We start from the raw sequence: 11460 nt of genomic DNA, 5'->3' as shown, positions 1-11460 counted from the left end.
AGTTTGGGATGCGCACTTCGAACTGCGCATCAAAACTGCGGAATAAAGACTTCATTCCGCAACTTTGTTCGCTGCCGTATAAAGCGTCACTTTACGTAACGAAAACTGCCACAAAAAGTGGACTTTTGAATGCCCATGCCGTAAAACTACAATTTCGAATTCAGGTGATGAGAGAAATTAGGGACATGTCATCAGTACGGCTAGGTGGTCCAGTGGAGTAAGTCTCCGGTAAAGCATCTCTAGATACCAGGTTCGATTCCTGGCTCCGTCGTTAATTTTTCAATTCACCTGAAAATTTAAAAACATCGCACTATCTCAACCCTCATCCAAACTTCTGGTTGTCCCCAGACGTAAAAGCGAAGTCGAATCAGTTTATTTCTTACCGCTTAGGAATAAACAGCATCCACGGACGTAACATCTTTGATGAGGTCAGAGAAAAAATGGAAATACGCCAAAAGGTAATATTTGACCGTTCGCGTTGAATAGAAAGATTTAAGGGTTCGAATTTGGCCGAAATGTGTTCTTTTGAATGACAAATCTTCCGCCCCTATTTCCGGCCGCTAATTTCCGAGGCATTTTTGACGTGCTTATTGGGCTAGACCCTTTATTACATTCACCTCCAAGATATTTTAGACATAGATTCTTCATAGATCTGCAACTTTCGTTTTACGGATTTCCGGGAATTAATCGATATCGCGTTCTATAAGACGAACGATTCTTGGTGAAAGGAAGATTTCAAATTGCTCGTTAAGCGCTAGTTGATACGCGAACCGAACTTAGTGTTGACGTGTCTTACCCTCATCACGTCACACTTTCTCCCTGACTTGCAGATCTGCTATAGTCTTGGTTGGTAGAGTTTCCAGGTGGCAGACAAGGTTCATTTTGTCAAGATCCATCACGTTCGATTGAAATTTAACAAAATTGACGTACAAGGAATAAGAAGTTTAGGACAAAAGGACAACAGTCTGACTTGTAGAATATGATTGTTGGAATAATGCGTTAGCAAGATCAGATTTTTCTGCTGTGCTTGTACTTTCTCAATGTGTGTGAACGAAATCAGGATTAAACACAAACAGAGTAATTTCATAAATCCCGATGACAAATAGGTGATACACTAGGGTGGTCTTTATTTAGGGGTCGGACGCATTTTTAATCAGACGCCCCCCAAATCGGCTCCAAATAATTTAAAAAAAATATCCTCTTTTTTCAGATCTTTATCTAGCCTCTAACCCCTCCCCCCCCCCACCTCCCCCGGGGGGTAAATTTCCCCATTTGAAATACACATGTTTCCGCCATATTCTCAGAATATATTTCTTTCTAAGAGTAATGATTTCTTAAAAAAATCTGTAACTGCGAGATTTTAGTGTTCATTGATCCTACTATATGAAAAAAATTTCACAATATCATACGGATCAATTTAGACAAATTGCACACCCTTCAACTTTATGAAGCATAGTGGTAACCCACGTTACCACCTCGATTTTCTTGAATTTTTTTAATTTTTTTACTTCTTAACGTATTTAGATCCGGTTTTTTGCATTTTTTAGTTACTTTAGTCATGAAAAAACATAAAAATACAATCTAATCGGCATAATTGTTTATAATATAAGTTTTATAAATAAAAAAACTAAAAAAAATCCCATTTTTTTCGGAAAAATTCATTCGTGAAGGATATATCCAAGGGAATAACTTGAAATTTGGTGAGAGTGGGTTTTTGCGGTCACTGATTACGAATCCGATGTCAGATTTTTCAAATTCAATATTTAAATTTCAGTTTTCACCATCTTGAATTTTTGCGTTTTGCAGATTTGATAGCGGATTCGTAATCAGTGACCCCAAAAACCCCCCGAGTGAGAATTTTTACGATTATATGACCATTTAAAAAATGTATGTTTCAAAGGTTTAATCTGACTTTTTTTTCAATTCAACAAAATGTGGTATCTATATGTGAAAATAATGAATGTTTCGTAATTTTTCTCCTCTTAAGGTCACACAGAATTGTAAGGTAGGACATTCTATACCAATTTTCAGTAATTGAACCTTGCCAATTTTTGTATGCTTCTATTTTTCTACAACATCGTAATACGAACCTAAAATATTCACTTTTGATCAAAATAAAAGGTTTTTGGGATCATCTCAAGTTAATATAAATCGAGATTCTTACCCTATAGGGCATAACATGAGCCTTCTCTGAATGGTTTTTCGTATTTTTGCAGATAAAATGGTAAGAGTTGGGGAAATAAAACCCAATACAGTTGAAAAGTTTAGTGAATTTTGGTAGAAACAGATTTATTGAAGATATGAAAAACAGGTCATATTAAAAAATGGATAGAACTGGATTACATACGTTTCATAACCGTTTCTTTTTTTGCATCTTCCAACATCCTCCGATGTTCACTTACGAGCTGCATAATGAATTGTTTTTGTTCTTTCTCTAGTGAGAATTTCGTTGTACTCTGTAAAGAACCGAACGCCTCCTTCTGCCACATAGTTCACAACTTTTAAGTTCTTCACAATATTTGAACTATTCTGATATGCTGCATTTTCGTACCAAAGCGCTGGATCAGTCTCCAAAAACTTTTCATCAATTTCAAACCTTGCGAAAAAGTTTCTTGTTTGAGGCGTAACAAAATGATCAATTTCTTTGTCGCAGTAAGCTCCAATATCAGCATGATTGATCTGGATTCGTTTCGGGAAAACTTCGTCGATCTCATCGTACGGGTTCATAGCAGCAACCATTTTGCGTTTGATATCCAACGATACGTTCACATCGAAAAACGACATCGCAACTGTTTCAGGACTCAAATACGATAAATGGGTTCTGAATTTCTGAAGCGTGACATTTGAAACTTGTTCATCAATAGATTTATATGCGTAGAGATGTTTTAAAAATTGCAAGTCGTGATTCGGTGCTGCCGCTGCAAGTGGTACGGTGAACCATGCTTCGATATACAACATTACAATGAAAATGCATGTTTCCCGAACGGCTACCTTTTCCTTTCCACTTATTCCATATTGACTGCTGAACAGGAATATTTTTAAGCAGTAAATTGCTTTCGACATCCATCTTGCATAATGGAAGGCTCCAGGATAGCGAAATGTAACTTTATCCAATGGGACTTCACCAAGAAAAATCAGAGTTAATTCCAAAGGCTCCTTGTAATCATCTCGTGGTTGAATTTTCGTCAATGAATTGTATACGAATGAACTTATCATCCTGATATGCTCGGGTGTAATTACTCTTTTGACTTGTGGATCTTCCAATCCACTCTCGAATCTTGTTTTGTCAATTTAATCCCAAGCTTCTCGAAAATTCTTGAAGAGTGGAACGTTTGGTCCTGCTGTTATGGGCAATTTTTTCTCGAATACACTGCGCAATATCAATTCGAATATATGATGTCTGCAGGGCAGATACAGAATATTCGTTTGCAACAAACGTTCTAAATGAATCGCAGAACCATTCTTATGTCCTAAATTGGACGCTGTTGTGTCGCAGCACAGAGCTTTGACTGATTCTAGAAGACCCCAATCTTCAAGAACGTCATAAATTCCTTTCGCTTGAGTGATACCTTTGCTGTTTTCTAACGCAGGAACACCTAAGAGCTTCATAACCTCACCATTCGTCACCACAACAGGAAGTCTGTCAACCATTTCATGTTGGACCAAATCGCGTAAAACCTTCCCATCCCAATGTACAACGAGAGCATTGAACTAAACATTTTCGAAAACATTCTTGATTTTGGAAGCTCTAGCCTTTCTGACTTTCCGTAGATATGTACGAATCGATGATCGGTTGATAGATAAAGACTCTAAATCGGCGTGTAAGCCCTCTGCTATAGCAGCGACTAAGTAAACAGCATCTCTGTCGCTCATTTTGCATCTATCGAGAGCCGCAACGATTTTATCGGTAAAAATGTTAACAGTGCCTCGCGATTTCTTCGGTGCTGATGGTCCAGCCTCATCTTCACGATCATATTCCAGAGAAATACTTGAATAAATACCAATACTTTTTTGACTGAGACTCTGGGAGGGGTCTTCGTCACTCAAAGCTAATTCGGCTAAATCATCTACAACAAACCATCAAAGTTATCATATAATTAACAATAATGTATAAATAATAAATAATAAATGGTCATTTCAAATTCAAACCCATCACTTAGTCGATAGGAATCAATATTCTTTAAGTTAAATATCTAATCTCTACAAAGTTTAACTAAAAATCACAAGAATCTAAAATTATCCGCAAAGCGTCTTTATCTAGTCACCAGTTACACAATGTTTGTGTGAATTTCAAAGATATGTCAATAATCTAATGATGGATATCTTACGTAAAATATTTTGATTAATTTGGCTCCTTTCTTGTCTCTGAGTCATTATTTGATTCTGTCGTATTTCTTCTCGTTCCATTCTTTGGAATATGCCCTCGATGTTGTTGATGTAGCCGATCCAATTCTCTCGTCTCTGGTTTTCTAGAAACTCCCTTCTTATATCATTAACTGTTTCAAATTATCACCGTGAGCAATATCAAATAATTTCTTAATATCATCACAGAACGCTTCTTCCCTTTCGAAGTTTGATGGTTTTCCTGCCTTTGTTTGCAAAATAGCCCATTTCTGGTGCAATGCCACCACATTTTCTATGCACCGACACTCTTGTTGAGTGGGTAAGCGAGCTTTTTCCCAGAAAATTTTTACTTCGTTCACGACTAATTTTGCACTCTCTCGAACACTTAGTTTTACTTCTCTGATGTTGAAAAATAAAACTCTAAGTATTTGCTGCTTCGATGGTAATTTATTTCCGTAAATCTGCGTATCTAGATTACCGATTAGATAAATTTTTTGTCGCGAATTCGATCGCATAGACATGATCGCGACGAATAAATTCAATCGAACTAAGAAAGAAACATCGAGCACTCGTAAAGCACGATATCGAAATTACAGCCACTATCTAAATAAATAATCCCAATTCATGGTTTGTGATTTTTCAATAGTTGAATTGAATGAGAAAATTTACTGAGTCGAGAAGAATGAAACGAGTGCACCACGAGTCACCACGTGTGTCGCGTGTCGCGTGAGAATTTCGCCGACCACGTGGTCGTGAATCGAGATTCACTGATTGTCAATGAGTTACGTCCAAGAGTTCACGGTTGAGTGCAACGCACGATTGAGCGATAAGATATCCGATTTGACAAAAAGTTTTATTTGGTTTGAGCGAATTCGAGAAGAGTTATTACAATTTTATGCTTGAGCGTTCTCGCGCACGTTGTACAGCGTGTTAACGAGCGAACAGTAATGGATGGTGCGATGAAGGCCAGGGCCGTTTCGCGGAAGTTGGGTCCTCATTCTTGAATTCACCGTCATTGGTTGATCAGGGCCGGGAGCAACAAATCTGTACCCCACCCCGCGAGTATGACTCGGCAGGTGCTGCCACAGCCAGTTGAGCGCGAATTTCGAACAAAGATAGATTGAAAAAGTTGGATGAAATATAGACGCGCTTACGGAGGGATGGAAAAATCATGATTGGAGGATGAATTTTCGGATGAAAATAGTGATTGGTTGGTGGAGACGACGAGCACGCTCGATAAAAAAAAAGAGCATAAAAAAAATTGGCATGGTCCCACAACTAAAAATTTGTATGCAATATCCTACCTTATAATCCTGTGTGACCTAAGGAGGAGAAAAATTATAAAACATTCGTTGTTTTCACATTTAGATACCATATTTTGTTGAATTGAAAAAAAAGTCAGATTAAACCTTTGAAACATACATTTTTTAAATGGTCATATAATCGTAAAAATTCTCACTCGGGGGGTTTTTGGGGTCACTGATTACGAATCCGCTATCAAATCTGCAAAACGCAAAAATTCAAGATGGTGAAAACTGAAATTTAAATATTGAATTTGAAAAATCTGAGATCGGATTCGTAATCAGTGACCGCAAAAACCCACTCTCACCAAATTTCAAGTTATTCCCTTGGATATATCCTTCACGAATGAATTTTTCCGAAAAAAATGGGATTTTTTTTAGTTTTTTTATTTATAAAACTTATATTATAAACAATTATGCCGATTAGATTGTATTTTTATGTTTTTTCATGACTAAAGTAACTAAAAAATGCAAAAAACCGGATCTGAATACGTTAAGAAGTAAAAAAATTAAAAAAATTCAAGAAAATCGAGGTGGTAACGTGGGTTACCACTATGCTTCATAAAGTTGAAGGGTGTGCAATTTGTCTAAATTGATCCGTATGATATTGTGAAATTTTTTTCATATAGTAGGACCAATGAACACTAAAATCTCGCAGTTACAAATTTTTTTAAGAAATCATTACTCTTAGAATGAAATATATTCTGAGAATATGGCGGAAACATGTGTATTTCAAATGGGGAAATTTACCCCCCGGGCGAGGTGGGGGGGGGGGGGGAGGGGTTAGAGGCTAGATAAAGATCTGAAAAAAGAGGATATTTTTTTAAAATTATTTGGAGCCGATTTGGGGGGCGTCTGATTAAAAATGCGTCCGACCCCTAAATAAGGATCACCCTAGTGATACACATACGAGGTTGTGCATTCCCAGTTGGTAGATACACGTAGATCTACTGATAAAGAAACGTATCAGGGTACAATTGTAATGTGTGAACTGATAACGAAGCAATGTGACAAAACTACAAGTGTTGTACGAGAGCAACGTATACTCATGGAATCGGGTCTTTAATACCAGGGGTGAAAGTGCACCTTGGAGTGCGAAGCCTCGACGACGACTCGACGATTTGACGTTTCGACGGCGACGATTCGACAGCGACCGGTTTATGGTTAAGCAACATTTAATATATGTATAGACTGAACCCAGGAGGGTTGGAGGCAGTGCCAAGTACCTCCATGAGTGGTCCGGCATGGGTTGGAAAAAAAACCTAGAGACACCTACGTCACATTCGTGAGGCCCTTGGCGTGGGACCCTCAGCCTGCAGCCCCTGGCAAGGCGTCTGGCGTCCACATGATCGTCATAACCAGAGAAAGTCCAAGGTCCCGAATTTATCGAACGTGTCCAGGCCTTGTCTCTTTGGCTACCTTTCCAAGTATGGTTTCTTGTTGGAACAGCTGACATGCATTTTCGTGGCACGTGAAAAACCGGTAGGGTGAAACCTGGCTTGGTATTGCTTCCCCTCATGGTGTGAAAAATTTCATGACTCAGTTCAGCGATATATAAACTTTTATAACTATTGCTTAAGTATATTGGGCTAGGTGGAACCGAATAATGATCGCGATTTATACGTATACCAACCATGTCCTTCTCCACAATAAATTCTTATCGTTGTACATCTGTGTTCTATATTTGAAATGTCCTACCGTTCTTTCTAAACGGTATGTTGACTACAGTTAGTCTACCAATATTCCCCTAGCTATGGCCATCTTGATTTATATTTGCAGCGTTTTCTCCGGATGAAAATATATCTGGAGTCAAAAAATTTTGGGAAAGTTTGTTAGCTATCAACATTTCTAGCCTATTATTTTAAAACGATATACTCCCCCGCCATCTTGCTCCGCAATCTTGCCCCGTCACTACGTTATCTTGCCCCACCGTGTCCACCATTTTGTCTGCCATTTTTCTCTACTATCTTTTCCTCTATCCTGCTCCGCTATCTTGCTCTGCCATCTTGTGTGCCATCTTGTTCACCATCTTGTTCCGCCATATTGCTCCACCATCTTGTCCGTCATCTTGTCTGCTATCTTAGCACGCCATCTTGTCCTGCCATTTTGCCTACCATCTTATCCGCTATCTTGCTTCGCCGTTTTGTTTGCTATCTTGCTGTTGACATGTGTTACGAGAAAAGATGGAAGAAAAGGAGTCGAACATATATAGAAACATGAATTGATTTGAAGAAAGCTATTAAAGATATTCATTGGAATTTAAACGACTTTTATCAAAACTTGTATAAATACGGGAACAACATTGCGAATAATAAGCACTGAATGTTGTTGCTTTGTTATAAGAGCCTGGTAATTGACATAAATGGTAGTCGTAAAACTGTACAAATAATGAATTTCATCTTCATTATTACAGAGAAACTATTGTCCTCAATTACCGGCGTTAGTTCCCGAACTCCTGAGGATATAAAGAAATATAGAATATTATATGTTAATAAAAAACAATGCATTCTAAAAGTGAAACCGCCGTATCGGAGAAAACATGTTGTAAACCTGCACGTCTCTGCCGATGCTTTGAGCGAATGTTTGGGGAAAAATGTGTACGAGGTCATTCATCTGATTGATAAAGGGTAAGCTGAAAATAAATTCTAATCATTATGTGAATGGAAAAACTATGCATTTCAAAAGCCTTCGGCCGCTATATTGGGAAACGTGTGTGAACCTGCATACCTCTTCCAATGAGCGGTTACGAAAAAATGCCGAATGACAGTCCGATGCATCTTGTGCGTATTACCATGGAAGAATTACAAAACTTGAAGTTCAAGCGTATCGTTCATTTGCGTAGCATTCATATGTATATCTATTGCAAACAACCGTCATTTTAAACTTAGAATTCCGTTAAATTCAAAAAATTGATTTGGAAAAACAGGATTATCTACCGATAAGAGTGTGCTTATCAGAGAGTGGAGAGAAATAAAAAAATAAATAAGTAATAAATGAATGACTAAATCACCCATCACTACATCGGTAAGAGTCTTCTCATCGGAGAGCAAATATCAGATAATAGTATGGTTGGACTGTGGGTACTGCAAGAATCGAGGCTGTCGTCGGAGTAGGGGGCTGACGTCAGTACTAAGTAAACACAGTGGCTTAGAAACCTTCTTGTATATTGACTGACAGCGCAAAACCTCTAAGTTTGGTTCTATCTAGGGTTCAGGGCGAATTGTTTCGCCCCTTGAAGTGTTTCATGGGCGACGGAAAAAATGCGTGCTGCTTGTTTTTCTATGCACCACACATATATGGAATAGATTGCAATCAGAGATCAACCTGAGATACCTTGCATGTGAGTTAATGTAATTCGAACAATATGTGGGAGTATGGTGTTTTTGGAGTTGCTCAACACACTTTTTCTTCAAACTTTCGGAGCTTGGTAGGAAATGAACAATTTCAGGAAACGCAATCGATGATACGAAGACACTACAAGTCTGTTAGAAATTAGAATACACGTTTATTGTACGAGAACGAGAGTAGACTCATCACACATGTATGTCTGTTCCTACCTAATCCTCATATATGTGTGATGTCGCGTGATGTGTCAGAGAAAATTCGTAACGCGGGCAGAGATTAAGAGCGGGTGAGAGCAGAGAACGTCGAATGGCTTGTATCTGTATCACCAAGTTCAAGTTTCTTGTTTTATTAAATCATTTCGCAATTGAAATGTTTTCTGCTTTTTAATTACTCCAAGCATTACCAAACTTTTATCATGGTAACAGTCCGCGGTGTGTTTGGGTGATGCAATTATCAACACATGTAAAATTTAAATCCAGTGAGAAATTTTGAACACGATGAAACATTCGAAAACAAAACAAAAACATATTGGAGAAAAATGAAATGACGATACTGGTATTCGATGGTGAAGATCACACTATGTGGGAAATGGGAATTAAGATGTTCTTGAAGTTTGAGAAATATGATACAGTGATAACTAGGGATGAGATTTCATGAGACAAAGATTACTGGGATGAACAAGATTTAAAGGCTATAAATATTATACATAGTTCGCTTTCAAACGAGCAAGTAGAATTTGTCAATGAAGAGAGAGCAGCTTACGAGATTATGAAAAACTTAGATAATATGTATCTAAAGAAGTCAATGATTCTTCAAATTGCGTGCAGGAATAGACTAGAAAGAATGAGATTAAATAATTATACTGATACGACATAATTTTTCAGTGAATTCGCAAAAACAGTAAATTTGTTAAAAGTCGTAAGTGCTAAAGTAAGTGAAAAATAAAAATTGGATTACATGCTAAACACGTTGCCGGAGTCATACAGTTATATTGATGAACAGATTGATACGTTAAGGGATGAAGATCAAACGGGAGACTACGTGCAAAATAAAATTAAACTAGCTGAACCAAAGAATCAAAGTGGGCATGATGAAAAAAATATATATTTGCAGCAACGAAGAACCAAAAAAGAAGCTGCTTTAAGTGTGGAAGAACCGGGTATTTTGCAAGAGAGTGATAAGATGGCGGCCAAGAAGGACCTAATGGTGGAACATGACGAGGGTCAACACGTGTCGCAGCCAAGGCAGAGCTGGAAGAGGTTACTACGGCAGAGTACGCGGTAACTTCCGTCGTCAACAAAGTGCGTTCACAAGCAAGCAGAGCAGATCGGGACCGAGCGCCTGGGTAGCAACAGCACATGCGGTACACATCACCGAAACGAAAAGGTTGAGTAATTATGAATTAGAATGGTTACTTAATAAGGGTTGTACCGATCATACAGTCAATGATCAAAATAATTTTGACAATAGCATTGTACTTCAAAAATCTGAAAATATTTACTTGGGAGATAATGGGTCGATAAGAGCAACGAAAGTTGGAAATGCTGTGAGTTACTTTGATGCGTTCGGTAAACGTAATGAACTAAATATGAAAAGTCTGTTTTACGCATAAGATATATCTGCAAATTTCATAAGTTGCGGAAAATTAACTGAAAATAATACTATAGTTTCTAAAGGAATGTGCCAAAATTATTGACGAAAATAAGAGAGTTATAGAGGTAGTGTCACGTAGGCCGCCTGTGTACACATACATATAAATATATATCATTGCTTTACTCTTAAAATAATATAAATTGAGGAAGTATAATCTGAGAATTATTGTCAAGCCATTATTAAATTCATAAAATATAACACCCTTATACATATTTCTGTTCATGGCACGACAAAAGCGCAGCGGTACAGTAAACCATCGCAACGTCAGCGTTCCTGCGCTCGCCGGATCCCGGGTGTAATCAACACCGGGATGAGGCGAGCGCGAGATCACGCGCTTCGAGGATGATCATCGCGAGGCGAGCCTTTGTTTCAAATTTGCAAAGTGTCGTGCGAGCGAGCGAAGTCAGTCCCGTTAGAGACAGAGTAAAACCAACGTCAACGGAACCAGGCTCCTTCAGAAGCTATCATGTATAGCGTATATCAGTCTTTGAGCGTCACCGACGAATTAGAGAGAACTCATCTAATTCTATTCGCGGTCGCAGGAGCATCTCGCATCGTGATATCAGCCTTCCGAAGCTAGACATTAACTGTTAGAATCTGTGCCACGAACTCGTTAGAGACGTGTAGAGTTAATCGTGTTTGAGAGTGTTGAAAGTGTGTGTGTGAGCCATTCGGACTTGTAACCACCGAAGAGTGAGTAAAAGTATGAGTGGGAATAGCTAGAATAAGAATTTACTTTGTAACGCTGCTTCCTCGTCTCGCATTTTCACTTGCTGTTTTCATTTGTTATATCATTAAAGTTTGCGTTTCATAAATA

General features: G+C 38.2%; 1 protein-coding gene across 1 annotated transcript in view; it reads right to left on the bottom strand.

The window, feature by feature from the left end:
- LOC124300690 (glutamate receptor ionotropic, NMDA 2B) overlaps positions 1-11460 on the bottom strand; it is a 1918249-nt gene that overhangs the window by 126856 nt on the left and 1779933 nt on the right. The gene's annotated exons all lie outside the window — the stretch shown is intronic.

This window comes from Neodiprion virginianus, chromosome 3 (assembly GCF_021901495.1).
Source record: "Neodiprion virginianus isolate iyNeoVirg1 chromosome 3, iyNeoVirg1.1, whole genome shotgun sequence".
NCBI classification, from domain to species: Eukaryota; Metazoa; Arthropoda; class Insecta; order Hymenoptera; family Diprionidae; genus Neodiprion; species Neodiprion virginianus.
This window is presented reverse-complemented; position numbering and strand designations above follow the sequence as displayed.